General features: G+C 40.4%; 2 long non-coding RNA genes across 4 annotated transcripts; both read right to left on the bottom strand.

Annotated features, from left to right (window-relative positions):
- Positions 1-5,071: 5,071 nt before the first annotated feature.
- On the bottom strand, positions 5,072-7,597 carry LOC310765444. Its single transcript, XR_014549589.1, has 2 exons — positions 7,306-7,597; positions 5,072-5,313 (listed from the first exon to the last, which is right to left on the bottom strand). It is a non-coding gene; the product is annotated as an uncharacterized lncRNA (long non-coding RNA).
- A 5,196-nt stretch (positions 7,598-12,793) lies between these two features.
- Positions 12,794-21,569, bottom strand: LOC310765436. 3 transcript variants are annotated; one of them, XR_014549573.1, is made up of 2 exons: positions 21,430-21,569; positions 12,794-14,835 (listed from the first exon to the last, which is right to left on the bottom strand). It is a non-coding gene; the product is annotated as an uncharacterized lncRNA (long non-coding RNA). The 3 variants fall into 3 exon arrangements; XR_014549574.1 differs by lacking the exon at positions 21,430-21,569 and adding an exon at positions 15,887-16,581; XR_014549575.1 differs by lacking the exon at positions 21,430-21,569 and adding an exon at positions 15,688-15,871.
- Between the last annotated feature and the right edge of the window lie 3,674 nt (positions 21,570-25,243).

The raw sequence follows: 25,243 nt of genomic DNA, 5'->3' as shown, positions 1-25,243 counted from the left end.
TTTGGACCATAGCTCATCAGTCAATGAAAAAAGAAATTGCATCCAAAAATTATCAAAGGGAAGAGAATTTGTGTGTGTGTGTGTGTGTGTGTGTGTGTGTGGAGTTTTTATGGGTAGGGCACAGATATTATCATGAACATTCTTTCCTTCTGAGATGGTAACTGAAGGGTGTTTGCAAGTATCCTTTTTTTGTTGCACAAATCTGCATTGCGCAGCCTTCCTGGGTGCTCACCTTTCCTGAAAATCTCATGACATCTTCAGCTGGACTTTCCTCTTAAACACAGGAAGGTAGGAAAGCTGTGTGTTCTGTAACTGACAACTGTTCATTGTTATTTTTCAAGTGAGATTTTATTTTTAACAGAACTGTGCTGGGCCCGGGGGTAACCTGAGTAACGCAGTCCAGGTCCAGTCCCGAATCTAAGGGTTCCATGAGGAATTGATCCAGCAGGGCCAAGGTAGGACATGAGGCAGGAAACCAGGCAAGGTCAGGCACAGGATCTCAGGCAGGTTCTGGCAAACAGCAATGTTGCTCCCACAACCTGGGGCAGGGTCCGACAGCCTTTTATCTTTGTCCGGGTAACGGCCGGTCCTGATCCCCCGGTGACTCACCTCCCTGTCTCACCCGAAGACGAGCACTCCTCCTGTGAGTACTCAGGTCTATCCTCCTCTCAGACCTTCGTCCCTGCAGCTCGGGAGATGTCGGTGGGTTACTGGACCCAGAGGCCGCCTCAGCCTTTCCTGACCCAACCGGTAGTGGAGCAGCTGTAAGTGATTGCCCAGCTGAAGGCAATGAGGTAATCCCGGCATCTGGAGCCAGGGCAGGCTCAGGTCCCTGACTTGGCCCAGCTGGTGCTTGTTGCAGGGGAACCTGTGCAGACTGGGGCTCTTCAGAATCAGACCCCAGACCTGGTTCAGATGCCACCTGAGGCAAAGGATCCGGTGTGGACTGAGATTCCTCTGGTTCCGAGTCTGAGCCCGAGTCCCAGGCCATCACAAGAACTCAGTGTGGGGGTTTTTGTTTGATTGTTTTTAGTGAAGGAAAGCACTTCCCTTAAAAACAAAATCAGCAAGCAAAATGGGGCATTCTTTTGCCAGCCTCCTGGTTTCCTGGGCTCAAGGGAAGATGACATCAAATAATTTGTCTTATGGGGTTTTCCAGATCAAGAAGCTTAGGCGGCCAGGGAGGCTGCAGTGGTAGAGAAATGTTCAGTAGAAAGGGGGGGAAACACACACACTTCCTGCAACCACCTTGCGATGATATAGTAAGCTCAACCCTGCACTCAGCAAAGTTCTGAAGAAGCTCAAAATAAGTGTTAAGGTACTGCGAGAGTGAAGGAGAAAAATAGAAGAGTTTCACAGTGGAATAAAGTCTTCTGAGAAATTGGAGCACAGGTTTTGGAACATCATCTTCACAAAGCAACATAGGAGATTTGAGCTATTGAGCCACAAAAGTGTATGAGCAACATATATTTTTATATTTAGTCTCACAGGTTTGTTCCCTGTTCAAAGTGGTGACTGTTGCTTATGATTGTTCACCATCTAAGTGTTAACTGGCTTGGGGCTGTTTATCTTTGCTTCCTACAAATGTGCAAACTGGCTTGTTACTGTGTTGACCTGTTTACTCAAGAGATAGGACTACAGCAAGCCCTCCCACAGCAATTTTTTTTTTTTTGCAAGTGTCACAACATCTTTTACCAGTTTCTTGCCTTCTTTCTCTTGCTTTTGCAAGATTAATAATCACCATTCAGGAACCTGTTGCTTTAGTCAGGACACTTATATATACCTGTGAATATGTAATTTTCACTTCATGGAGTGAAGACTCATTTTACCACCACTACGTGTAACTTAAGAAGCAGCCATCGGTGAATTTGGGTAGAAAGGCATTGTGGATAACAAGGAAAGAGATAATGAGAGTTTTTATATTTGCAACTCCTGGGTATGGCCCTTACTGTTACCAAGCAGGAATCAGAGCAATCTGCTTCTTTTTCTCTGTGACTTCCAAAGCTATTCAAGTTTCAGGAGTTCATAAAATACAATGCTTAATATATCAGAAGGAACCCTCCTAAAACTTTTTAGCAAATGATATGTAATAAAACCTCTAAACTTGCTATACTTATGCATGATATTTTACTGTCTAGTATAGGAGAAAATATTTTCCATCACAAGTTCTATCTTTTATTTTGAATATTTATTTGCTTCTCTTGCAATATCCCATGAGGTAGTAGGGTTGTTTTGTTTTCCTGATTCCCCAGACCCACTCCCTTGAGATGGCTCTATTTTCTTGAGATAAAATATTGCTGGATGATTTGTGATGAAATCATAGATAGTGTTTTTGGATAATGGGAGATCCTCTTACTGTAAATAGATGGATATTATGCAAGTCTGCTGGGATGGCTCAATCGGTCGAGCATGAGACTCAACCTCAGGGTCAAAGGCTTGAGCTGCACATTGGGCAAAAGTTGGACTAGATGACCCTTGTGGTCCTTCCAACCCTAAGTCTGTGGATATTTTATTCCTGCCCTGTAAATCGTTTTAGAAAATATTAACCCCCTCCCCTGAATATTTACTGTGCAGCATGGATACAGGGGTTCGGGGGGGGGGGAATTCAATGGAAATTATTGACACAGAAATATTAAATCCTATGCAATGTACATATTTCTATACAGGATGAGTCCAGTCCCAGCATAACTTGCAATGCATGCTGGAAAGGAAGTAGGGAAGTAAACTGATGGGTACTTAATGTGGGGTAACCTGCCTTATGTCTAATTAATGCATGAAGGGGTTAAAACCATAGAGTAAGCTGTCCTGCTGGTCTTAGTTTCCCTTGGGAGGGATTAGGTAGGATTCCAGGAAAGTTAAATAAGACATCAGGAACCTGCTCCTGTTTCAGCTGGACTGTCTCCTCTGCCCACATGAACATCTACCACAGGAGTCGGCAAGCTTTACCGGCCATTGGCCGGATCACTCCCACAGAGATCGTCCATGGGCAGGACTGGCGCAGCACGATGCTGGAAATCGTGTCTGCACATGCCCAGATGCCGAAAATCGCGCCTGCACAGAAGCGATTTTCGGTGTCTGGACATGCACAGACGCGATTTATGGTATCTGCGAGTGCGCAGACGCCATTTCCGGCGCCACTCACAGAGTCCCTGTGCCGCACCACACTGCTTTAGCACAGCATGTGAGGGACTTGCCAAGTGGGTGGCTCGTGGGCCGGTAAAACGGTCTTCGTGAGCCACATCCGGCCAATGGGCTGCACGTTGCCGGCCCTTGATCTACCACCAGCTGCCCTGTGGGAAACACCTTTCAATCTGAGGAGCTCAGTTGGTAGAGCATGAGACTCTTAACCTCAAGGTCGTGGGTTCAACTCCATCTTGGGCAAAAGATTCCTGCATTGAAGGGGTTTGACTAAATGTTACTTGTGGTTCCTCTCAACCCTACACTTCTATGGTTCTGTGACTCCTCAGTGGCACAGCCTGCCCAGGGCCTCTTCACTTGCTTGCCTCATGCCCTAGCCATGTGATAGCCTTTGGGTTGAACCAATGACAGCACCAGCAATTCCTTGAACCACAGTGCTCTGTGGAGGAGTGAAAAAGCGTGGCAGTTCAGGCAGGGTATAGAGAAGGAATAAGTAGCAGGTCGAATGTGAAAAGAGAGCAGGGCTGTATTTAGGTTTGATGAGGCCCTAAGCTACTGAAGGTAATGGGGCCCTTTATATGTCCAGCTGTCCTTTGTCAACAACAAATTGCTGCTGTTTTTTGTGTGTTGAATATACACTATATGGTAATTTATGAACCCAATAGGTATCGAAAGCCATTTGCACATGTGGCCATGCAACCATTCCATGCAGAATGTAGGCACCCTATATATAGAAATGAGCAAACCAGTGATATTTTAGGGAGCAGGCTAGCAGGCGGGGCCCATTACTTACATCATAGGAGCCTACACAACGCAAAACACTGTTGCTGTATTTAGGTTTTATTTTATTTTTTTTATCTTATATTTTGGAAATGTGCATCCAGTTTTTTTCCTTTTAATTTTTTTGGGGCCCCCAAGAGAATGGGGCCTAAGCTATAGTTTGTTTAGCTTATATGTAAATCCAGCACTGGGCTGGGTGGAGACAGGAGAGGGGTGAAGATATTTTGAGTGGAAAGGGGAAAATATAAATGATGAAAGCTCCACCTGAGCCTCCGGATCAGCAAATTCTGCTTAAAGTGGGGAGGCGGTGCCATAATAGCTCCAGAGAAAATGTCTGTATGTAGCTTGAGGGAGAGTGCACTATGGAACTCTTTGCCACAAGGCAAAACACTGTTGTAAAGAATTTTGCAATTTCCATGGGTAGAAAAATATGGCAGCAATTCCCAACTGCTTATGCCAGCCTCTTCCACCATTTTGTGACTGGTTTTACCCCCGGCCAATATTTTGAGACGGGTGGGCCTCAATTATTTTCACCCATCTCAACTGAGCCCTGCAGATAGAAAGTTTGTGCTAGGTGTTGATATTGCTTATTTTTTTTTATGTACATTGATGTTAGCTGCCTTGGAAAAACCTGTATCCTTAAAGATGAGATATAAATAACTTGTAATAAATAAAGGGGGCGGGAAACACCCTCACGGTGGCACGATTTAGAGGGCCAAGAAAATAAATGAAGCACTGGAAGTATCTTTCTTTCTGTACACTCGTTTACTTTCATTTATTTTATTATTTGGGTGGCAGGCCTGATTAAAAAGAACTGAGATTTTTGTTTTAAGTTTATCTGGTTTGCTTACTTTGAAAACCTCATTTCGTTTTCAGGGGAGGATCGGAGCGGAAGAAATGCTCAGATTAAGCAACAGTTTGTAGGAGCGTAATATAGGCATGCATGTGGAATATTCATGAATATGTCGAGTTCCTGCTACAACAATTCTTTTAAAAATGAATCCGTTCTCTTTACACACATTTCTCTCTCTGCATTTTTCACACAATAATGTGCAAATTCTAAACACTGAACAGCACGCAGTCTGCCAAGGAAACTACCACAGGTATTCATACAAAGAATAAAGATTTTAGACAGAAGAAATAGAACGTGGGCTCTTTTTGAGTGCTTTTATTACTCGTGTGTTGGTACACACTTATAATACGTACACACAATTCGGCTAATTAACATGCACCTACAAAATGGCTTCACGTTGCTTTAGCACATTGTTGTAAGCAAAAGTGGAGAATAGAATTTTCAAATTGCAGTCCAGATCTTGGATAACGTTGTTGCCAGCTGAAACCTGCTTGGCTGCTGATCTTCTTCTCCTGTTTCAACGAGCTTTTTCCTCCAAAGATCTGGAAATAATATTTGGCAGGAATGTTACTACACTACATCTGTTGCTACGGTCAAGATGTGCAGAATCTGAGAAATGTCCCAGGAGACCTGGTAAACACCTCTTCGTCCTTGTGGGTTTCTCTCTAAGTTAGCCCCTCTCAATTTGTATCAGAAATTTGTTTTTTAGGAAAGAGGCTCAGAGATGGAAAGAAGATAAAGTTCCTACCAGAGAAGAATGGCAGATGGAGTTGATGAAATGGCTAAAACGACCAGAATGAGAAATCAGGAAGTCCAAAATTTTAATAAAGAATGGGGAAAATTTGTAACTTATCTTAAAGACCATTGTAAACAGTTAAAATTGTTAGTAGGATTGGAATATCACTTGTAGTTTAAGGGTGAATTCTGGGCACAGTGGAGATGTAAAAGATTTGGGTCATCATAAAGGATGCGGGAAGAAATGATTAATAATAGGACCCACAAAGGGGAGGATGGAAGTCCAATAAATTCCCTGGAATCTTGTTTTTATTATTTATGTTTGATATATCTCTGTAAAACTTTAATTTGAAAAATCAAATAAATGTTTGTTTGTTTGTTTGTTTGTTTGTTTGTTTGTTTTAAAATTTGTTTTAGGAAAGAATTCAATGGCAATTTTAATCCTCCTTGACATTATCAACTTTGCCCACTATGGTGAGCTTCTTCACAAGTTGGGAATTTCCAGGAGGATATGCAGCTGACGGTAAAGGTAAAGGGACCCCTGACCATTAGGACCAGTCGTGGCCGATTCTGGGGTTGTGGCGCTCATCTCGCTTTATTGGCGGAGGGAGCCGGCGTACAGCTTCCGGGTCATGTGGCCAGCATGAGTAAGCCGCTTCTGGCGAACCAGAGCAGCACACGGAAACGCTGTTTAGCTTCCCACCAGAGTGGTACCTATTTATCTACTTGCACTTTGATGTGCTATCGAACTGCTAGGTTGGCAGGAGCAGGGACTGAGCAACAGGAGCTCACCCTGTAGTGGGGATTTGAACCGCCGACCTTCTGATCCACAAGTCCTAGGCTCTGTGGTTTAACCCACAGTGCCACCCGCGCCCACAGTTGATGGTAGGGGATTAAAAAAAACCCCACACAAATCAATCTTGTTATATCCACCACACATTTAAAGCTTTCCCCAACCTTAAGAATCCTTCAAAGTTTAGCTTATCCCTAAACAAAGACACAATTCCCAGCCTTCTCAAAAAGAAAAACTAGTTTTCATTATTCTTTGGGGGAAACCATATGTTTTTAAAAGTACGGTGTGGCTTTGACATCTCTCCCTCAAATGACATGTCCCATTTTGTCTGCAGATGCACACTCTGTTCTAGAGAAGGTCCTGGGCCAGCAACTGATCGCAGAACCAGTCTCAGCTACTCATTATTAGTTTTGCAAATCCGCTGAAAGTTCAGACCAGGGCCGGGCCAGCCCACCCACGTGGCAGGGTGAAGCTGCCATTCTGGGTGTGGAAGTCTCCAAGGTGGTACCCCCGGTGGCACCCTGCCTACGTTGCCACCTCTGCCACTGGGGAGAGATGTGGCACTAGCATCCATGGCGATTTCCAGCGAGATCTCACCAGAACCTGCCACCACTGCCACTTCACACTAATGCCACATAACCTAGGCAAGAGATGCCCAGGAGATCTGGCAAAATGAAACACACCACCCATGGTTCAGACATTGCCAGCGCTACTTTTCTAGGAAAAGGGGTGCCAGAACTCACCATGAATGCCTCCCTTTGTTCTCTTATACAGTGGTATCTCGGGTTAAGTACTTAATTCGTTCCAGAGGTCCGTTCTTAACCTGAAACTGTTCTTAACCTGAAGCACCACTTTAGCTAATGGGGCCTCCCGCTGCTGCCGCGCCACCACCGTGCGATTTCTGTTCTCACCCTGAAGCATGGTTCTTACTATTTCTGGGTTAGCGGAGTCTGTAACCTGAAGCATATATAACCCAAGGTACCAATGTAATGACAATGGTGCCCACCTGAGAGGCGCCAGAACTGTCAATCCGTTTGTTATTTACTGCCAAAGCAGCCATCGGGGCAGCAGTGAGCAGAAAATGATGAAAACTTCTTGCCATTTTCACTCTCGGAAGCACCCCTCTCCTCCCAAGTGAGACAAACTTTCCCAAAACACAGCTTCAGAAGCCAAGACAGAACTGATTGCTGCAGAGTCAATAATACAGGATTGATCATAGATTGAGGGGGTATATTGTCCTTCACCGGGGGGGGGGGCGGCTTGGACTGGGCCTGGCTCAGTGATCTTCGGTGTAGCACAGAGATATCACAAGTGGGCAAGACGCTGCTTTGAGACACTGGAGTGCCTGGGAATAGTCAGAAAAGATTTTGCAGAGGTCTCTCTAGACATACTGAGAGTACAGACATGATTCTCTTGCACTGCATAAATCATTCCTCTGGTTTATTGCCCATAACTTGAAGAGGAAAAAAATCTCCAAACTGTGCACATCGGAAATCCTACCTTTATATATGATAATTGATTTAATCTCCCCTGGGGAAAGGTTATAGCTTGTAAGCCCGATTGTAAAGTCTACTGTTGTTAGGCAGGTACAGCAGCCTCATGATTCCACATCACTGCAGAATACATCACTATTTAGATACATTAAACACAACATGTAGAAAATGAAAACAAAACCTTTTCCAAGCATCTATACGTTTTCACAAGCTTCCCCAGCCGGGAGCTAAATTTGTCTACGAGCCCCATCAAGCTTACATGGCTTTTCCCCAAATGAGAACCATAATTTTCTTTTCAAATATACTGATTAGATCTCAATTGCTAGCAAAGAAATTGCTTATACAGTCATGTATATTTTACTGTATGGGATATGCTTCTACTTTAAGTGGAACTGATGGCAAACTCTGCATATATACCTGGACTTATTCTTGGATTGTGAGGGTTTTATTAAAGGGAATTCATTTCAAATACCTGGCTGGAATTTCTGTGCATTCCTAAATAGGTCTGAATTGTACAACTACAAACAGTCTGGGATTAGCACCCCGAGAGCAGGGCTGAAAATGCTTCCTCGAGATAGGAACTTGCTGAATTAAAAAAAATTGAAGTGGAATACAAGAAGGGGAGATGTGGGGAAGTCAAGGAAATATGTTACTGAAAGAAAGGATTGTAATTATACGTGTGTGTTTTTCTTTGTTTTTCCTTTTGTCTTTGTTTTCTTTATATTTTTTGAAAATTTCAATAAATATTATTTAAAAAAAAGAAAATGCTTCCTCGAGTTTACAAAGAAGGTATGAAAACCTCAATGACAAGTTTTAGACATAGCCCTATTTAAGATAATCCAGCAGAAGTGATAAGAAATTGAGGTTTTAAAGTTTCAAGCAAACTCAAAAAACAGGGCAGAAACTCAAAAAGGTTTTAAACAAAACCCTATTTAAAAGAACCAAGCAGTAGTAATAAGAAATTGAGATGTGAAGTTTCAAACAAACTCAAAAACAGGGCAACAGGCTTCAGATGGTTTATCATTTATAAACATCAAACTCCTGAGATAAATATGGATATTTTAAGAAAGAAATTACTACAGAAGGAAATGTATTGGATATTTAGATTTGGTTCCTTAATTCCGTCAGGTCTTAACTCTTATATTGACTTTAGTTCCTTCTTGTAATCTCTTTAAACAATATTCTTTACAAACTTTGGCAACCAGCCCTATGTTTGAACTAGATGGTCTGTCCCTTTAAAAATTCTTTCACCTTACAACCTGTGATTGGGAACACCCTATAATCATTCTTTAACATCAGCAGTCAGGAGCGCTTCAGCCCTGTTTTTGAGTTTGCTTGAAACTTCAAATCTCAATTTCTTATTGCTGCTGCTTGGTTCTCTTAAATAGGGTTTTGTTTAAAACTTTTTTGAGTTTCTGCCCTGTTTTTTGAGTTTGTTTGAAACTTTAAAACCTCAATTTCTTATCACTGCTGCTGGATTATCTTAAATAGGGCTATGTTTAAAACTTGTCATTGAGGTTTCATACCTTCTTTGTAAACTCGAGGAAGCATTTTCAGCCTTGCTCTTGAGCTTGTTTGATATCACTTAACCGGCATCTCATTAAGTCTTTAATTCTAGTTTATTTTTTTATTTTTGTTATTCTATAGTTGGTTACTTCTCGTTTCAGGGATTTTCACAGAAATTTCTTTCGTCCTGTGTAATTTCTTTGGTCCGTGACTTTTTTTCACTGGGATTAGCACCCCAGCATGCTCAGGAGTCTTTAAGACCAAACGTAGTATTTAATAAATTTTACTGTTTATTAAATCTGCATACCACCCTTTATCCGAAGACAGCAAGCTGGTGCACAACATAAAAAAACAAAATGAGAACACAAAATACATAACTAAAAAAGCCCCCAATAACAAATCAATAACCCCCTCCCTCCAACAAACATATTTAAAAGGCCATAGATTGTTTAATCAGCAAAAGGGCTGGTTGTAGAGAAACGTTTTAACTTGGCACTAATGATATGTAATGAAGTCGCCAGGGGAGGGAGCCACCACAGAAAAGGCTCCTTCTCATGTTGCCGCTCACTTGACCTATCCTGGAAGTGGCACATAAAGAAGGACCTCAGATGATGATTGCAGGGCCCTGATCAGTTCATATGAGGCTGTTTAAGGCTTTATAGGACAAAACCAGCTCTTTGAACTGAGCCAATGCAGTTGGGCCAGGATTGGTGAAATGTGCTCAAGCCGTCTTACCCCAGTGAATAACCTGGCCAAATTCTGCACCAGCTCAGGTTTCCAAACCATCTTCAGGGGCAGCCCTACATATACTGTGTTACAGTAATCTAACCTAGAGGATACCAGAGCGCAGATAACAGAAGTTAGGCTGTCCTTGCCCAGATAGGGGTGCAAGCTGGGCTACCAGACAAAGCTGATGGAAGGCACTCAACCGCACCAAGGCTACCTAAGCCTTGAGCGACAGCAAAGGATCTGGAATCAACCCCAAGGTTCCTCGCTCCTTCAGAGGAAGTGTAGCCCCATCAAGGGCAGGCAACCTGCCATCCAACAGGTCTATGGGACTGCCCACTAACAGGGCATGTCTTCATTTGGACTGAGCCTGTTGGTTGCTTCTCATCCAGTCCATTACCTTTGCAAATAAATTTTTATTGTTTTCAACATGTAATTCTTTTTCCAACAATCCTTATTGTCACATTATAATCCCTTTGACTCTGCCGAGTCCTGACTGCCCTCTCTCCTGACTGCTGGTATATACATCACATACTTTTTGCGTATATTATTGTCATAACTCTGTTTTACATTGGAGGTGTTATTCCAGTCCTGCTAGTGTCTTAATATTTTTGTTCTCCTCTATATATTCAATAAATTTATTCCAATTGTTATTGTATCTCTGGTCCTCTTGGTCCCGGATCCTTCCTGTCAATTTGGCAAGTTCCGCAAAATCTATCTTCACCTGCCACTCCTGGATGGTTGGTAAATCTTGTGTTTTCCATCTTTGGGCCAGTAAAGTTCTTGCGGTGGCTGTGGCGTACATGAACAAGTTCTGGTCTTTTATTTTAATTTCTTTTCCCACCAGACCTAGCAAAAATGCCTCTGGTCTTTTAGGAAAAGTATACTTAAATATCTTTTTAAGTTCATTATAGATTAACTCCCAGAATCTTTTTACCTTGCCACAAGTCCACCTCATCCAGTCCATTACCAAGGCAAAGCAACGGTCCATGTACTGCAGATGTGAAGGATAATATTCTGAAATTGTCTTACCCGTGAGCCACTCATTCTGCACCAGTTGACACTTCCAAACTGTTGTGTCACGACTTCTTATATGGTTTAGTCCATAGGTAGGCAAACTAAGACCCGGGGGCCAGATCCGTCCCAATTGCCTTCTAAATCCGGCCCGCAGACGTTCTGGGAATCAGTGTGCTTGTACACGAGTAGAATGTGTCCTTTTATTTAAAATGCATCTCTGGGTTATTTGTGGGGCCTGGTTTAATTGTATTTGGTTGCAGTCAAGAATTTCCTGTTAACAGTTCTGTTCTTGTTTAAGATAGGGAGCCTGAACTCTAGAGCCTTCATTAAAAATAAAAAATCGCTTGCCACCTGAAAGGAAAGCCAAGACACAAAATGCATACCCTTCTAAGTGTTTTCAAAGTTATCTTGGTGGTTTTGTTGTTGGGGCAGACCAGTGGTCCATGGAAGCAGGGGTATGCTTGTTTAAGTGAGCAACTGGGGCAAAAATACTCAATTGAATACAAGTGGAATTATTTAAATCCTGCAGAACTCAGGCCAAATTACAGTGGTGCCTCGCAAGACGAAAAGAATCTGTTCCGCGAGTCTCTTCGTCTTGCGAAGCAAGCCCATTAGCGGTTTATCGCTATTAGCGGCTTAGCAGATCAGCTGTTAAGCGGCTTAGCGGCTTGGGGAAAAGGGGGGGGGGAGGAAAAAACCCCCGCAGGAACTCGCAATACATTTTCGTCTTGCGAAGCAAGCCCATAGGAAATTCGTTTTGCGAAGCACCTCCAAAACGGAAAACCCTTTCGTCTAGTGGGTTTTCCATCTTGCGAGGCATTCGTCTTGCGGGGCACCACTGTAAGACTGGCTGAAGCCTTGGAGCTGTACTAATTTGCAGGGTGAAGGGGCCACAGAAAGAACAATTGCATTCTATATATATATATATGCATTTCTCTGGGTTAAAGGGTCCAAAATTTGGTGCCTACCATACAAACCGTAAGCTCCCCTTTTGCAGTCTTTTTATACCTCATTTCCATAGCCATGTGAGGCAGGTTAGGCTGAGTTGGGAATGACTTGCCCAAATCTGGAAATGAGCAGAAATAATGGTGGCTTAAGGGAGTTTAAAATGTGAAGCTGCATTCATTTAGGCTATCTACTGCTGTTGATCAAGGTGTGGCTTTTGTTTACATTTTACTATAAAATACCAGGAGGGGATTGTATCAAGTCAAAGCCTGGAGGATGAGGATGCCTGCTTTCCTGGCACTATCAGCAGCAGCAGTCCTGGAGTGGCAAGCTATTAACTGCAAAGTACTACATTAATTAAATGGGGAGAGCATTTTACACTGCTGAGTTTATTCTCTTTGAGATGCATAGGTCAAGGCAGGTAAAGATCAGAGGAGGTATCAAAGTACCTCACACCCTCATTTCCCCATCCTTTCCCAATTTAAAATAGTAACTAAAACTAGAGTCTTATGGGATTTTGTAGGTGCCTGAAGAGTGACTGAGGAATGATAGTAAAAGAACTTTCTTCCTCTTTGCGGCTGTTCCTTAAAAGCACGGCTATCATCCTGCACATACTTGCTTTGAGATCAGCAGCAGTGATTGCAATAGGACCTACCCTTTGAATGGACATGCATAGGTTTCGGCTGCAAGTCAGCATGCCTTAATATAATGAAGGGCATGCAACTATTTTTAACTGTGGAATGAGTTCAATAATTGTAGTTACTTTGACTGATCCATTAGAGGGGGGGGGGAATCCAAAAGCCAGAGTAAGTTTATAAATACCTTTATTAGGATCAACCAAAATGTCACAAACTAGTGGTTAAAATAGTTTTCTTTTTATAGATGTGGGCACTACATCACAAAGCAAGGATGTCCACACATGTCAACCTATTCTATTTGCTACCCTGAAATGCTTGTTTCAAGCCCGATTTCAGTGGAAGTGTGGGAGATAGTCTCTGCAAATACATGTGCACCCATCGGTGCTAAATTGGCAGGCCCTGCTCTAGCTACAGCACCAAGCTGACTTGGTGCTACTTTTTCACTTCAGTAGCAGCAAGGAAGGCGGTAATGACACCTTTCATCACCCTTCGAGACGCACAATGCCTTTGCTGGTTAGGCTTCTTGACTGAGAAATTAATGGCAGAATCAAGCGGCTAAATGAATCAGAGGGAAGAGACAAGATGATTTCTCTTCTTCAAAAGGGATGCTACTCAAGTCTTCTTGAATCGGCGACCTGCCTGCTTCTTTCCCAAAGACCCCGATTCTCTGTCACCGCAACCATTTCCCATCGGTGCCAGTCATTTGTCACGTGATGAAACAGAGCAGATACCATCCGTCCCTTTGTTCTGGAGGCACCCGGATCTGTGCCTCCTCCTCCTGGTAGATGAGGGGATGGACTTTAGGGTTGCGACAACAGGTCAAAAAAGAGATTTTAAACCTAGGACAGAATGGGGAGAAGATAAATTGGACTGGGTTGTCTTCACACACTGTATTGCTTCACTGAATTTGGGGCAGATGACAACTGAAATTGCTGCCATGAGCATCTTGTGGAGAGGGCAGCAAGGAGCTGGACCGACTGAAGGCGTCCTGTCAAAAGAGCCTTCAAGGGAAGCCGTTTCGCTTCATGTATTTAAACCGGCCTTGAGAGCAATCTTTTGAAAAATAGATTATTTCGAAATAACAGATTAGTTCCATCCCTGATTGGGGAGGAATAGTCCCCTAGGGTTCTAAATCATTACAAACACATGGGGGTGTGAAGTTAGCAATGTCTGGGGCCATCATGCATTTGCGGAAGCAGAATTGGCTCCCCTCTGCTGAAGTCTAGATACAAATACAACAGGCTGTTAAATATTGTGTTTTGTTGACTGTGTGATTTCACTCTGAAGTGTTCCCTGCTGCTTCGCACGGTGTTTGCTTTTGAATAGTCTTTTCTTTTTTTAAAAAAAAAAGTTTTTTATTAAAGATTTTCTTGTTACAAAACAAATAAACAAGGAAAAGTACATACAGTGACTCCTCTTTCAGTTCATAGTCATTTCCACAGTTCATTTATTTATTCACTTTTATTAGCTCTGCGAGAGATTGGAGAGTCCAGACCATAGCTGGTTGTGTTCGGTTGGTTGCATTGTGATTTGTATGAGTGTGTGAGGGCCAGCAGGAGCAGGTTGTTGTGTCAGATTAGCCATATTGATTTGTATGCTGTTTGGGGGATAGGTCGTTGTCTTGTTGTGCTGTGTTTATGTGATACAAGGGAAGTCTTTTCAAAGTAAATAAAGTATTTAGTGGCCCATCAAGAGGCCCAGTTCAGTTGCACTGAAGAGTCTTACTAACGCAGGATTCAATTCCAAACATGTCTACTCAGAAGTAAGTCTACTCATAATTCAAGTCCAATTGAATTAAGCATACACCTCATTCCTGGAATGGGTGTCAAACTTTCCTGTCTCAAGATTTCCTCTAATTGGCTAACTTACAAACATGGCTACCTCATTTCCATTGAAGATTGGACAGGGACAGAACACAGAGCTACAGGTATTAAAAACTGCAATTATTTACTGTAAAATCTGTAATCTAAAATAAAAAATGTTGGAGCATCGAAACTGTTCAACTCTTTCCTGATGTGTAAGCTAAATATGATGTACGTGCGCATTCTAAATAATGCAACAATTTCCTGTTGCACAATAACCCGCCCCCTCTCCCTTTGCTCACCTGAAAGAGTTGCTCTTACCACATTTTCCTGGCGGCAAAACCAGCAGTAGGAGTTGTCACAATGGAGGACATATCATCATGTTTCAGCCAGTGGATTCCAGCAGTGTCTAATATAATAAAATACATAATAGCTTTCAGAGGTAGATGTGGTGTCTTCCTCCAGTTTTTATTGGGACTAAAAATTCCCATTAACTCCAGCCAGAATTGGGCAAGACGATGGAAACTGTAGCATCTGGCAGGTGCCACGTAAGCTATCCCTGATAAGGATGCTTTGCCCAACCACAGCCATTCAATATTGTCTTGTAGTAATTCATTTTAAGTCAAACGGAGGTATGCTGGTGACGTACCAACTTTTATACAAACCTACCTGGAAGTAAGCCCAATAAGGCTTACATTAGATTACAGTGTTAAAAACTCAAAACAGCAATAGGACCAATGGTGTGACACTGATCACTTGGTGATCAATTAAGTTTAAACGTTTTAAAATTTAATTAAATTTGCATTAAAAAGAAGCTATCTAATTGGCTAAGTTCCTTTTGGTCAGTAAAAAGGAAAGTTCTTCCAGAACACCAGTAACGTGACACACACACACACACACACACACATATATGAGAGAAAAACTTTGAGTAGTCAAAGCAGGGAGGCTAATTCCGTTGGAAATTGGACAGGAGACAGATGATTTCCAGTTAAGTGGGCTATAATTTATTAATTCATTTTCCTGCCAACAGGAGAGATCAAATCCTTTCAGTCCTTCTCGGAATAATCCAATATATAAATAAATCATAGAAATGATAAAAGATACATCAAACGGGGATTTGCTTCAGTCCTGAAACATTTTTAAGGAAGGGAGTTGAAGTCTAGCTTTTGATTGCCACTTTTGAGAGGCAAGTCTAATTTACAGAACTTCGTTTTCACCCTTTGGGTGCTCTATAGATGGCTCAACCTTTCATTGACTCTACCTGACACTGCTGCTTGGTTGACAGTCCTTTGAATGCACTTGGTTGACTAGCCTCTGGCCAGCTGCTAATTTCCTCCTATAACAGATGCACATTAGGACAATTGCTTCTGTCCTGCACCTTTTCTATATTAAGCAAGTTTCCTTCTCTTTCACTTGCTTAGTGTTATAAGGTCAGTAAGCCGCAAAGAAGTATTTCCCACCTGAATGTTTCACAGATGGCTCATCTCCCGAAAATCAGCACCTTTCATTTTAAAACGATCGCTTGTCCATCCGTTTACTTAACCTTAGCACATAGCTCGTAATTTAAATGCCACTGGTGGGCTCTGTTAAGTAATATCACAGGGGGGTGGTAATGGGAGCCAAGCGCATTTCTTGTCTTAAGAGCCTTTCGAAGGCTTGCCAATAATTGTCGCAACATCAGATTGTTGTCTTGCGTTATGCAGAAAGTCAAGGTCGCGGCCAAATTTCCCGCAAATCAATGGCTGCGACAGCCGACGAAGCGCATCGGGATAAAACGGATTGCTTCGCATCCACGGGACGGAGACAAATGGATTAAAATAATGGGTAAAGTAGAGACCAGGAAGCCAAAGTCGCCGAGAGACTCTTTGGGAAGCTCAGAATATTTTCTAAAGTATTTGCTAGATATGCCCTAAGAGAATTCAATCAATGCGCTTCACTGCCCATGACCAACAAATGCCTGGCAGTGGCAAAATCTGTGGCAATGGTGCATTCAAAATACTACAGAAAGGGTTAATGCTGTAGCATTGAATGTTGGGGGGTCATAAACTGAGGCAGGTTTTTTCCCTTATAGTTCAGTTATCAACTGTTGTGTGACGGGTTTTTAAAATAATAAGTATTTTTTTATTAAAGATTTTTCTTGGTTTACAAAAGTACACGTGTTGTCTTTTTTTTTCAGGCTGCAGGCTCTTCTTTCACATTCAACTGTTGTGTGAGGCATTTGTTGTTTTTTTAAAAAATAGTATTTTTCTTAAAAGATTTTCTTGGTTTACAAAAGTACACACGCTGTCTCTTTTTTTTCCAGTCTGCAGTCTTTTACATTCAACTGTTGTGAGGTTTTTTTTCAAAAAATTAAGTAATAATAATAATAACAACAGTATTTTTTATTAAAGATTTTCTTGGTTTACAAAAGTACAGGCGTTCTCTCTTTTTTTTCCAGGCTGCACTCTTGTACATTCAACTGTTGTGAGGTTTTTTTTTAAAAAATTAAGTAATAATAGTATTTTTTATTGAATATTATCTTGGTTTACAAAAGCACATGCGTTGTTTCTTTTTTTCAGGCTGCAGACTTTTACATTCAACTGTTGTGTGAGGTTTTTTTTTAAAAAAGTAATAATAATCATTTTTATTAAAGGTTTTCTTGGTTTACAAAAACTTCTTTTTTCAGGCAAAAGTCTTTTACATTCGAAGCGAGTTTTAACTGTGAGAGCAGCAAGTGTTGCTGCCTCAGAGCCAGCCTGTACATATTAGTCGGTCTCGGATACAACTTCAAGTAAATATGTTTCAGTAATGTAAATATTACATGCCTCTCATGTGCATTCAGTCAGACCAGAGCCAAGTACGGCAACTAAAAATCATGTTATTTTTAAACTTTAAAACAAAGTGTGTGTGGTTTGTTTGTTTTTTCTAGGAAGGAAAAAGAGAACTATTTAAACGGGTCAAACAACCCTCTGCACAACTCTGCAAAGCATACTAATAGCAAAATCTGTGTCTGGGCTGTGCCAGGTTTGGGTCAGCATGACTTATTTCCCTTTCCCCATTAATTATTATCAATAATATCCCTGTACACAGAAAACTAGGTATCAGGGAGAAGAAAGTGTTCTCCACAATGTAAAGTTTACCATCAGGGTGAATAAAAATCAATGATTAAAAAAAACACACACACACACGATTTTTAAAATTTTAAATCGGATTTTTAAAATATAACGCTTTTGGAGGAAAAATCTTTCTAAAGATAGTTTTCTATTTAAGTTACATTATAGTCCAAAGGCTATTCATCAGGAAGTAAGGATTTATTTTAAGTTTTTCATGTGTGCTAAAACTCAGTCTAAGTTGCTTTTTAAAAAACAAAAACAAAACGTTTAACCACATCAGTTAATAAACATGGATACATATTGATTTGGTTAAATTAATTGTTTAAATTATTCTCAAGGAAATGATTATTGTTCTCCTTCCAATGAAGTACAGCAGAAAAGTTGTCCAAATATAAACAATAATTTCATAATAACCTGTCTTTGTATTTCTAATAGTATAACCAACTCAGTAATTTTGATATAACTGTAAAAAATATTCTGAAAATTCATTATTATTCCAAAATAATAATAAAAATAAAAAATACCCCCACCCATCTGGCTGGGCTTCCCCAGCCACTCTGGGGAATGAAACCTTCATCTGGTTGTAAATATTAAGATTATACCAGCAAGAATGAGTCTTTCTGTTTCTTTCTTTCTTTCTTTAAAAAGATATTTATTGAGATTTTACAAAAACATAAGTTTACAAAATAGAAAAAAGTCATATAGAAAGAAAAAGATACAAAAAAGAAGACATAGAAAAATACATAAAAAAGAAAAAATAATAAAAATACAAAATACAAAAAACAAATAGATAAAAAAGAATTAAAAACAAATCCGTTTTTAGTAACTTTAAACTCATTAGCTTGTTTCCTTGGCCTCCTCACACCTCCCCTTTTTATATTCCCATTTAAATAATCAAATCAGCAAATCCTTACCCTCTTTCGTTTATCTTAACTCTATATCTTAACATATTATAACTCTATATTTTCATCCATTATCAATTCATTTTTGCATATTCTTATTAACTTTGTTGCTAATGCCACTTATTTTCAATCCAACATCATTTTAACATTCATTAATTTTACAGTGTTTCTGAAGATAGTCTTTAAATTTCTTCCAGTCTTCTTCCACCAACTCTTCTCCCAGGTCTCGGATTCTGCCAGTCATTTCCGCCAATTCCATATAGTCCATCACCTTCATCTGCCACTCTTCCAGGGTGGGTAACTCTTGTGTCTTCCAATACTTTGCAATAAGTATTCTTGCTGCTGTGGTTGCATACATAAAGAAAGTTCTATCCTTCTTTGGCACCAATTGGCCGACTATGCCCACTAGAAAGGCCTCTGGTTTCTGAGTCTTTCTGTTTCTATCCTGTGAACCGCCCTGAGATTTTAGGATGAAGGGTGTTATATAAATCTAATAAATTTTCCTGTGACTCCCTTTTCAAAAAGGCCTGCTCTCCGGAGCGTCCTCCCTGTTGTGCTGACAAATTCTTTTATATTTTATGTGTTTAATATGTCTGAATTGTGAAATGTTTTATGGATGGTTCGCTTGTTTTCTGTCCCTTTTGCGATTTTTTTTGTCTTAAATTATGTCCATAAAGGCTGAACGAATGAACGAACAAATTCAACTCAGTACATAATAATAATAATTGTGGGGTTCGTGGGCCCATTTGAGAAAGTATTCTGGGCCACAGGGTAGATTTGATTTAAATCACAATTTAAAGCACAAGTCAGTAAGCCTTGATTTAAATCATTCTTTTACAGAAAGACTCATTGTTGCTGGTATAATTTTAATATTTACAACTAGATGAAGATTTTATTTTTGGAATAATAAATTTTCAGAGTAGTTTTTACAGATACTAAAAAAAAATACTGATTTGGTTATACTATTAGAAATACATAGACATAATTATGAAATTATTGTGAGTTTTAACAAGTTAACTGTTTATATTTGGACAACTTTTCTGCTGCACTTTATCGGAAGGGGAAAAATAATCATTTCCTGGAGAACAATTTATTTAACTAAAACAGTAACATCACAGCATATGTATCCACATTTGTTAACTGATGTGGTTAAACTTTAAAAAAAACAACCCTTAGACTGAGTTTTAGCACCCATGAAAAACTTAAACGCTTCTTTTCATTATAGCCTTTGGACTATAATGTGACTTAAATAGAAAACTATCTTTAGAAAGATTTTTCCTCCAAAAGCATTTTATTTTAAAAATCCAATTTAAATAATTTAAAAAAATCCGATTTAAATTAAAAAAACAACTGTTTTTTTCCCTTTTAAAAAATAATAATAATTGATTTTTATCCACCCTGCATGGTGACCATTGTCACTACTGGGGATTTTAGGCTGGCAGGAACAATGGCTTCATTGCATCCATTTTGTGTTGTTCTGTCCCAAAATGGCTGCCGGGGAGGGAGATGCAACTGCCATTTTATTTTTTAAATTTAAAAAGGCAACCGAATGGGAGAGGAGGGGGTGGGGTTAAATTATTGGTTTGTTGTCCTTCTTCAATGCATTTCCTGTTTTTGTTTATGTTGAAATCTGCCTTGTGATCTTAGGTTTGAAAGGCGGTATACAAATTTAATAAATAACAATTTAACTTGGAGGGCAAACTGCGGTGGTTTGGCAAGAGCAACACTGCAAAACCCACTTTTTATGGCTGGTTTATGGGACAAAACAATTGTTTGCCATCATTTTTTGTTTCTGGGATTTTATCCTAAAATCACAGGGCGGCTCACAAGAATAAAATGACCGTTCGGAGTTAATTGCACACAACCAAGCAGAAAAACCGGGCATTTTTTTCCTCCCATAGGGGGTCGTGGGATTGCAAAGTCATGGGAAAGGGAACCTCCGGGGTCATCTAGCCCAACCCCGTGCCAGGCAGGTTTTTTGCACCCAGTTTTGCGAGTCACTCCGGATTGCAAGATAAAAAGCGACTAAACAAGTTTAACAAGAAGAATAAAGTTGCATGGGAAATCCAGCCAGAGGGGCAGGGTATAAATAAATAAATAAATAAAATTTATTTATTTTTGTTTTAATTTATTATTTTATTTATTTATTTATATATTTATTTATTTATTATATTTACTTATTTATTTATTATTTATATATATATTTAATTATTATTATTATTATTATTATTATTATTATTATTATTAACCCATTCTCTTTTAAACCCTCTCCCTCTTTTCTGGCCCCCACATGCAGCCATAGCCTCCTTTTTCTCTCCCCCAACCAGATTTTGCACCCGGTTTTGCGAGTCACTCCGGATTGCAAGATAAAAAGCGACTAAACAAGTTTAACAAGAAGAATAAAGTTGCATGGGAAATCCAGCCAGAGGGGCAGGGTATAAATAAATAAATAAAATTTATTTATTTTAGTTTGAATTTATTATTTTATTTATTTATTATATTTACTTATATATTTATTATTTATATATTTACTTCTTCTTCTTCTTCTTCTTCTTATTATTATTATTATTAACCCATTCTCTTTTAAACCCTCTCCCTCTTTTCTGGCCCCCACATGCAGCCATACCCTCCTTTTTCTCTCCCCCAACCAGATTTTGCACCCGGTTTTGCAAGTCACTCCGGATTGCAAGATAAAAGCGACTTCACAAGTTAAACAAATGGTAAGGAGAATAAAGTTGCATGGGAAATCCAGCCAGAGGGGCGGGGAATAAATGGATGAATATATGACTGAATGAAAATAATAATAATAATAATAATAATAATAATAATAATAATAATAATAATAATAATAATAATTATAATAAACCCATTTCAGGGAAGGCAAACTACCCGCCTGCCCCTCTCTTCTAACCCCTTTCCCTCTCTTTTCTGGCCCCCCATGCAGCCATTCCCACCTTTTCCTCTCCATTTTCTTCCCCTTCCCCCCACTTAAGCCCCCCAACCGTTTACCTGCTTTCTTTTCCCTGCTTTATCTAACTGCCCCGCATGCAAAGCCCATCCCTTGCTCTGCCCGTCCCAGGTTGACCAATGGGAACTTTTCTCTCTCCCAGCAGCCGAATTAGAACAAGTCATCCCTCTTCTCATTGGATGCCACCGGCATAGAAAGAGTGAAAGAGGGCGGGACTATTCTAATTGCGAACCGCCCCTCTCTCCCCTTTGGCCAAGAGAATAATAGGAGTTGGAAAAGGGATCCTGGGGTCATCTAGTCGAACCCCCTGCAATGCAGGAATCTCACAGCAGTCAGAACGTCAAGGCAATAGGGCAAGCTTTGGGAGAGGGAGGGTGTGTGTGTGTGTGTGTGTGTGTGTGTGTGTGTGTGTGTTTGTACAAAGTTTGTCATTCCATTTATTATTTTTGTTTGGTTGTTCAAATATTATCCAATCTATCACAGTTGTAATAGGGTGTATAGCTTATAGTTTACTTTTTCCCCAAAAAGTTTTTATTGGTTTTCACAATATTATAAAAAACAAACACACAAGACAAACAAACAAAACAAACATAAATCATAGCCTTATTGAAAATTACAGTTATTAACTTTGTTAAGTGGCTCCCTCGCTTCCCTTTAGTTGAATTACATTGCATGTCCTTTTAACGGTTTTCCAAATCCCAATTTTTATGAAATTTAACTTAAACATTAAATTATCCTTAAATCTTCACCTTATAAACATATTATTTCATCACTTAACATAAATAAAATCCTAAGCCCATTAAGTATCTGCAAGCTATTTCCAGTTAATTTAACTTAACAAATTTAACTAAATAATCATTAAATTTATTCCATTCTTCTTGTTACTCCTCCTCCTCCTGGTCGCGGACTCTTCCGGTTAGGTCGGCTAGCTCCGAAAAATCCATCATCTTCATCTGCCATTCTTCTATTGTTGGTAATTCTTGGGTTTTCCACTTTTTATCTAACAAAATAGTTATAGTTTAAAGGTGGTTCAGCTCGCGGTGACCCACCCATGAGGCAAGGTGCAGCAATTGACAGCAGGATCCACAGGGCCATCAAATCCCAGTGTAGATCTTTATTCTCTGTTTGTTCTTGACGTAGAGCTTCACTCACTCCTTCCCTGGTGGGGGGAGAGATGCCATTTTGTGGTTTGCCTCAGGCGTCGAAATGCCTTGGGCTGGCCCTGGGTTCAGCAGAGTACCTTGAAACTTGTCCCACCCTGGTTTCTTGTGTTGTAAGGCCCGGATTTTTTCCTGATTACTGCACAGCAGGGAGAGTGCAACGTATAGAGCAGACAGAGATATGCAATGCTTTTCCAGAGGTCCCTGCCATGTTCAGACCCTTCATCCACATACACAACTGTCACCAGAATGAGTGCTGGATTTACGTATAAGCTAAACAAGCTATAGCTTAGGGCCCCACTCTCTTTGGGGCCCCCCCAAAAAAATTAAAGGGAAAAAACCTGGATGTACATTTCCAAAATATAAGATAAAAAACAAATAAAATAAAACCTACATACAACAACAGTGTTTTGTGTTGTGTAGGCTCCTATGATGTAAGAAATGGACCCCAACAATTTGTTGTTGACAAAGGACAGCAGGACATACTAAGGACCCATTACCTTCAGTAGCTGAGAGCCTCATCAAACCTAAATCCGGCCCTGACCATAATGGCTATACATCTTCTGCAACTTCTACATTCACCCAGTTCAGCTATATGCTCTTCATAAATATTTTTGATAAAAACAAAAACTTCTGACCAATTCTACAGCTGATGGCCACTGATAGCCAAGAAATAGAAGCTCGAGTGTCTAGTAATGTATTCGCACAAGTGAAAATCTCAACAACAAAAAGGCCTCATTAGTTTCATAATGAGGCAGAGAAAGATAATCAAACCTAAGTCCAGCCCTGATCACAGCATGTCAATGCCTCCGGCTAGGGTGGGAAAAGGCTCCTGGGTGGAATCTACACGCATATTATAACCGTTCTGAAAATACTTTAAAAAGCATTTTTAAAAAATACATTGAATTTTCCATAAGGCTCATCATTGCCAACTCGTGTCACATTGTATATTGCAATTTAAACACACTTAAAACGTATTATTTGCAGCTGTATAGCCAAGTCCATAGTAGAAATTATGTGATTACTGCGCCTTGTGTTACTTGACTGTTTACACTGTGCATCGCCCAGAGGACTAGGCTAGCTGGTGACCGATAAATGCAAAGAACAAGCAAACAGAAGCGTATCATGGCAAAGGTGCAAGGGGTGCCCAGGGGGTCATCTAGTCCAACCCCCTGTGATGCGAAATCTTTGCCCAACCAACTGGAAACCATACCACATCCTGCTTAGCTTTGCATATGTGCTAGCAGTTTTCGTGCTGCACCACTAGATTTTTCTATGGCTACAGAGGTACCTCGGGCTACAGACGCTTCAGGTTACATACGCTTCAGGTTACAGACCCCGCTAACCCAGAAATAGTACCTCGGGTTAAGAACTCTGCTTCAGGATGAGAACAGAAATTGTGTGGCGGTGGCGCAGCGGCAGCAGGAGGCCCCATTAGCTAAAGTGGTGCTTCAAGTTAAGAACAGTTTCATGTTAAGAACGGAGCTCTGGAACGAATTAAGTACTTAACCCGAGGTACCACTGTATTTTGTTTTCTTAGAACAAGCAAGACGTGAACTGTTCAGTATTTGGGGGACTCCAATCAGCATTACTGATTAAAGTTCCCCAGACTTTTAATAGATGTCACCTTTCATGATTTGATTCAATTGGGCCAGTCTAGATTCAGTGTTCACAGGGCTGAGAAAGAGGTGAGGATGGCTCACAGATAAACATAGACACAAAAACACACATATCATAATCTTTGTGCATTAGTTTCTGGCAGATGCTCCTGTGTACGCATGAATATCTGACATGCTGAGAAAGCAGTGGCTGTAGGTATAATCATAATCTCTCCATTTCTGGCATAATCTTTTATCTGTGCATAGCTGGTGGAGCCCAAAGGGTCTTTTTCAGGGTGGCCCCCAACCCATATCCACAGTAATTTTCAAGATGGCAGCCTCTTTATTGCCCTTCATGCCATACATTAAAATCAATCCCCACACAAATGTACCCCAAAGGAATCCTGGGAACTGTTGCATATTTATTCATTGATTTGATTTGTGTTCTGCCCTTCATCTGAAGATAACAGGGTAGTTTACAAAATGGGAACCCAAAATGCGTACTAAAACAAAAACGAGCAACCCCCTTCATGTTTAAAAGGCCACAGAATGTTGACCAGCCAAAGGCCTGGTTATAAAGAAACAGTTTCACCTGGTGTCTAAAGATATGAAATGAAAGCACCAGATGAGCCTCCCCAGAACTAGAACTCCCAGCACCCTTGAACTACAGTTCCCAGAATATATATATTTTTAAAAAAATAGGTGCAGGAAAATTCTTTAAATGTTTACTGTGTATGCAGCAGTCTAATAAGTGGTATGATAAAAGGAGCCTGAGTCAGTTGGTTAGTGGAAGGGAGACATTTACAGGATTAACTAATTTGAATTGGTTGGTTAAGCCATTTTCTGTGGGTTTTTGTTCCAATTACTGGCAATGACTCATTTCCGGGGTGGGTGTGAGAGAGAGAGAGAGCGAGTGCAGACATTGCCCTTCTCTAACACCAATCAACAAGGATTTCAACAAGAGTAAAGAACAGCCAGCTTGAGGTTATAGTGAGTGGGCAGAATCTCATAAGATTGTTTCTTTCTGAGCTAGAGAAGCCAAGTGCAAGAAATGGTGCTCAATTTGTACCGTAGCTGAGAACGTTGCGATCTGACCA

Source organism: Podarcis filfolensis (genome assembly GCF_964270895.1).
Source record: "Podarcis filfolensis genome assembly, chromosome: 6".
NCBI classification, from domain to species: domain Eukaryota; kingdom Metazoa; phylum Chordata; class Lepidosauria; order Squamata; family Lacertidae; genus Podarcis; species Podarcis filfolensis.
Note: the sequence above shows the minus strand (reverse complement) of the source record. Positions and strands in the feature narration are given on the sequence as shown.